Genomic DNA, 6,000 nt, shown 5'->3' with positions numbered 1-6,000 from the left:
GACAAGATGGAGCACAAGGCAATTATAAAGGTTATGCAGAACCTAGCTAGGCTTTGGACAAAGATGGCTGAATTGGATGCAATGTATTTTAGGGACTGGTACATCTTCTGTTTTACTCAATGGTGTGCCAGGCAAAACATTTCATTGTTGGAGAGGAGTCAGTCATGGAGATCCCTTCTCACCCCTTCTTTTTGCTATCACAGCAGACCTTCTGCAGGTTATCATTAATGATGGAGCTCAAAGAGGACTTATGAACAGGTCTATCCCCTTGCAATATACATCAGATTTTCCAATTTTGCAGTATGCAGATGACACTTTCATTATCTTGGAAGGTTGTAGTACACAGCTTTCAACTCTCAAGGATTTGCTAAACTCATTCAGCCTTGTTACAGGTCTGAAAGTCAATTTTGGAAAATCAATGCTGGTGTCAATCAATATGACAGAAGAAAACACAGAGCAACTGGCCTCTGAATTTGGATGCACAGTGGGATCTTTCCTCTTCACTTACTTTGGTCTACCTTTGGGTTTGTCCAAACCAAAATTTGCAGACTTCTTACCTCTTTTCACTAGATGTGAAAGAAGATTGGCCAGTACTTCAACTCTGCTCTCACTGACTGGCAGGCTGCAGCTGACAAATTCAGTTTTTTCTGCTCTACCCACCTTTTATATGTGCACCTTTAAATTGCATAAAACAGTGATTAAGCAAGTGGATAAGTACAGAAAGCATTGTCTCTGGAGAGGAACTGATCTCATAGCTAAAAGTCCACCCAAATCAGCTTGGGAAATAGTTTGCATACCAAAGAAAGAAGGTGGTCTGGGAGTGATAAACCTGAGAGTTCAGAATGAGGCCCTCTTACTGAAAAATTTACATAAATTCTATAACAAGCTGGATATACCATGGGTTCACCTCATTTGGGAAAAGTTGTATTCTAATGGCAACCTGCCGGGGTGGAGAAGAAAAGGTTCCTTTTGGTGGAGGGACATCCTGCAGCTCCTAGATCAATTCAAGGGCTTGGCTGCAGTAAGCATCAAGGATGGTAAAACTTGTTTCCTTTGGCATGACCTGTGGGGGGGGGGGGGTCGAGTTCCAGCCCATTCTTACCAGAGCTCTTTTCTTTTGCCAAAGACTCAGCAATAACAATTTACACAGCAAGAAATGCAACAGACTTGATTCAGTTGTTCTTCTCCCCTTTATCTGATCAGACCCTTGCCCAACTACATATCTTGTTACCTCTTCTGGATGATCTCATCATCCAAGATGAAACTGATACTTGGAGCTATATATGGGGGAACTCCTCTTTCTCCTCAGCCGGATGTTATAAGAGTATGATTGGATCTGCTAATCCACATCAGTCCTTCAGGTGGCTTTGGAAAACATCATGCCAGCATAAACATAAAGTCTTCTTTTGGCTCCTTTTGAAGGACAGACTGAGCACAAGGGAACTTCTCAGAAGGAAGAATATGTATCCTCCAAGCTATAGTTGTGTGTTGTGCTCTGAGGACATTGAAGAAACACTTGTTCGTCTCTTTCATCACTGCCATTTTGCTAAAGCCTGCTGGCAGATGATTCAGGTGCATGTGCCAAATAATCTACATCCCTATCAAACTTTGGAAAGCTTCAAAGGACAGCTAAATGTTCCCTTCTTCATGGAAATTATCGTCCTCATGTCTTGGAGTATTTGGATTGCAAGGAATGACCTCATTTTCAGAAATTATGCACCTTTAGTTGAATCAGCACGATGTCTCTTCAAGCGAGAATTCTCTTGGGCTGCACTCCGCGCTCCAGCAAATAAATCCCTTCAACTAGTTCAATGGATAGAAAGTCTTTTGTAATCTGGCTTATTTTCTTTCTTTCTTTTTTTGTTTCTTAAGGTGGATCTTTGGCACTTGTTTCCTCTTTTTTTAATATATATATAATCAGTAGGGGGTAACACCCCTCCTGTTGCCTCAAAAAAAAAACTAACCTTCTGGCAATGAATTATAGAGTTAGCATCAGAGTTTACCATCAGGGAGGAGCAGTCATGCAGAGAGACGAGCAGCCATACAGCGTAGACACACAAATGATGAATCATTGAAATTCTTAACCTAAACTTCTGGCCATGAATCATAGAGTTTGGCATCAGGGGAGCAGGAGCAGCCATACGGAGACATGAATGATAAAATTTAGCATCAGGCAACAGCCATACAGAGACACACAAATAATGAATCATTCAAATTCTTAAATAGTCCCAACTGAAGCCCACAAAAGTATGTTCAACCTTCATTCAACCCACGCAACATCTCTAACTAAGCCTATAACTACTACAACCTTTTATAGAAACAAACCGATGAACGAAACTAAGACTTAATCCAAACTAAGAACCAAACTAAGACTTCACCTAGATTGTTGAAGAATCTGCACCATGGTCACCTTGCAGATGTTACCTTGATATGGGGTTTAGGGGAGGGAATGTCTGATGTCTTTGTTGAAGATTGTAACTTATCTGCTTACGTGTATATGTTTTGAAGGATTAACTGGTAGTCCAGAACCGCTGCTGTTGCGGCATTGTGATGATGCATGATCACAATTGTCTAGTACATAATGAAGTTAGCATACTATATACCTACTACCAGCAGTATTTTAAAAAATGAATGTTCGTCAGTACAAGATCTGATAAAAGCTCCCAGTTCGCAGCTACTCAATCCAAGATGTACTCAGTACAAGATGTGATAACTTTTAAGTCAAGAATCTAGACTTTGAAATATATATGTTACATGTTGAGTTGTCTTTCAATTTTGAGTGCATGGTTGCTACCCAAACTGAATGCCAATGGATCCTTGAAATGTGTAAACGGGACCAGTTCTGCATCCTTGAAAAGTGCAAACGTAACAAATGCAGACTTCACAGGAGCATTATCTCCCTTTCTGTTTGTATGTTTCCTTCTCAAACTGAATGCCAATGCATCCTTGAAATGTAAAAAAGGAACAATTTCAGAGTTTACTTTCACACATTACAACACACATCTTCACAAGAGATACTCAACTAGAGCACATCTCATGACAGTTCACATTTCAAAAGTACCACTTTTACACATAAACTTCAGAAACTAATAACAAAGCCAACAGCCCCAACAGTCCATTAAAGCATCTCCAGCACTCTAGCAGGAGCCACAGCACGAGGCAGATGCAGGAAGCCATGTTTGCAGGTTCAGTGAAGCGAGAACTCTTTAAAATCCCTGCATGTATCGAGTGAAAAATTGGTATGCAGCAACAGAAGTTTTGCATTGAGAAGTCAGAACTTAGAAAGCTATATGAGTACCTAATAAAAAAAGGAAGCTGGAGAACCCATCCAGTACAACTGGACATCTACTACCTTGCAATTCATCGAGCCTACAAATTAAAAAGTTTCAGTAGCATTACAGCATAAAAATAGACTGCATATGTACTAAAAAGATATTCAAATGTAATTACTCTCCAGAGCAGGTTTTATCTCAAGCAAATGGTAAGTTGATTCTTCAGAGCAGGCTTTATCTCAAAGATGAACAAAGCGTTTGCAATTGTGACAGCACAAAAAATGTGGTTCATTTGGCTGAAGCCTACAGCAGAAGCACACATGCCATGATCCCATGATCTGTGTATTTATATAAAATCAAGAAAATGCATTTATTAACTCGGAATCTGTGTTCAAAGTCAATTTCTTTATGATTCGAAATGCTTGCATTGTCTGTCTATCTATCTACCTACACTTTTCCATGACTTTGCCATGCAAAAATTTAGTTGTGCAACCGTGGGTACCAGCAAACCCCCCCCCCCCCCCCCCCCCACAACTTCATTTCTGCATTCCTTTTTGAAGGAAAGGCCATTGCATTTCTGATCTACTTGTCGGTAGCAAATTTCAACCAGTAACCAACAAGTGCTACTTGCGACGATGAAGACGAGCGCACAGATACATACCTGGATGACACCGCTTCCGTGGAAGGGCGTCACCTCCAAATGCTACTTGGTTTGTCCAAAGTCAAAGTAGTCTATATTTAACCAAATTTAGAGAGAAAAATATTAACATCTAATACATTAGATAAGTAAATTAAAAAATATTTCGTAATGGATCTAATTATTTTTATTTGACATTCAAAATATTATTACTATTTTCTATAAATTTGGTCAAACTTAAACACTTTGACTTAGGACAAACCAAAATGCTTTAGATTTCCATTTTTATTATGATGAAGTTCTTGTCAGATATTCAAATTCATGTTTTAGCTTGTTCTTTGTTTGCATTGTGTTCTTGTTCTTGTCTGATGCCTAAGTTCATGAGGCAGCGCAAGTGTTTTGCCTCGAACCACTCCGCATGAGTGAATAAACAAGGAGGCTCCGGTTGATATTTCTTCCTTTGGTTTTTCCTCTAGAACCAAACACAAAGAAAAGTTTTTCCTACAAACCAAAGGGTGCTATAGTGATCTAATCCATAGGGATGGATTGGAACCACTATGTTTTTCCTCCATCCCAGGGAAGGGGTAATGTAATGATCTAGTCCGAAAGTGGGGTAATAACCTTCCTAGTTCAAGGACAAACCTCCTTTGTAAAAGAATGCATAAAGAAAAAAGGTTATCAAGTCTAACATTCATTTTAACACCCCCCCCCGGTCAAACTGTCATGGTTTGCGGTTGGACCATCTTCGCTGATCCTACCACATCAGGTAGGTTGATCCTGTTTGATCAAAGATTTGGTCAAAATCGCCACATCGATAGTCGAATCATGAAGCCACATGAATGAACCACCTATATATATTGATCAGCACACCAACTTGCTGGAACACTTGTCTCCTTTCTCTCCAATGTGTACTCACCTTCTAGCATGATCCCTAAACCTCACCCACTCCTCCCCACACAAGGCTACTCCCTCTTGTTCTCTCATTCTCTTTCCTAGGTCAAGAACACGAGATGAAGAGAAGGAAACCCCTAGGATTCTAAATCCACCTCACCACTCATCCAAGGTTGAGTCCGCGTCAAGGGTTGACAACAAAGTTTCGTCTTGGTGACCACCACTCTTCACCAAAGGTGGGAAAAAGCACGGGAAGCTTCCCCACGAAGCTCTATTCCCCTCTTCTTCCTTCTACTTCAATCCACCATGGATGGGGAATGAGGACTCTTCAGCAGCACTGCTCTATGCCACATGGAGCCCTGGTCATGCTCATGATCACCACCATGGTAACTTGGTAGGCCTCACCACTTTCCTCTAGTTTATCACCTCTACCATGATCATCATAGGGTGTCATTGATGCCCAGAGCGTAGAAAGTCAGTGCTAGGCCGTATGTCGTTGTCATAGTCATTGCCGAGCTCGTGGAGAGTAAAAGGAATCGGTGCTCATTAGTCTAAGAGGGAGAGGGGTGAATTAGGCAATCTTAAGAATCTTAACCTATAGTTTCCACTACTTTGCACAAAATATAAACTAAACCATGCTATCTAAATGTGCAACTAGGGTTCATCTAGTGTGACACCAAGCTAAAAGAAGTTTTGCAACCTAGAGCCAAACCTAGCAAGAACTACTCTAAGAAGGTAAATGAGCAAAAGTTGCAAGTATTGAATGAGGAAAATGAAAGGAGTGGGTTAGAGAGATGCAAACTCGGCACGGCAGTATATTTTATCCCATGGCATAGATAGGAAAATGCATCCCTAGTCCACGTTAGAGCTCCACCAAGGATATACTCCCGCTCACCAAGTCTCTCTTGGCCAAGGTCTTAGGCTAGCCACTAAGTCTCTCGCCAAGCCGGATGAGAAGCTTGCCACAAAGGCAAGCTCATCACTACCTTCCACTGGTCATATTGACACAATATTTACTACGGAGCTTCTCCACCAAGGAAGGGATCTCCTCGTCCCCCGTACACAATCGTCGTCACCACTGTACACCAAGCCGGAGGGTTGATGACTCGCTGGCGAGCCACTAGGCTTTAAGGGGCCAGTACACCAAGCTTACAAGGTTGGTTCATTTCAAGAATCAATGCATAAGGCAGTAACACCTTG

The sequence above is a fragment of the Panicum hallii genome, chromosome 4 (genome assembly GCF_002211085.1).
Source record: "Panicum hallii strain FIL2 chromosome 4, PHallii_v3.1, whole genome shotgun sequence".
Lineage (NCBI taxonomy): Eukaryota > Viridiplantae > Streptophyta > Magnoliopsida > Poales > Poaceae > Panicum > Panicum hallii.
The sequence above is the reverse complement of the archived record's forward strand: the minus strand, read 5'-3'. Positions refer to the sequence as shown.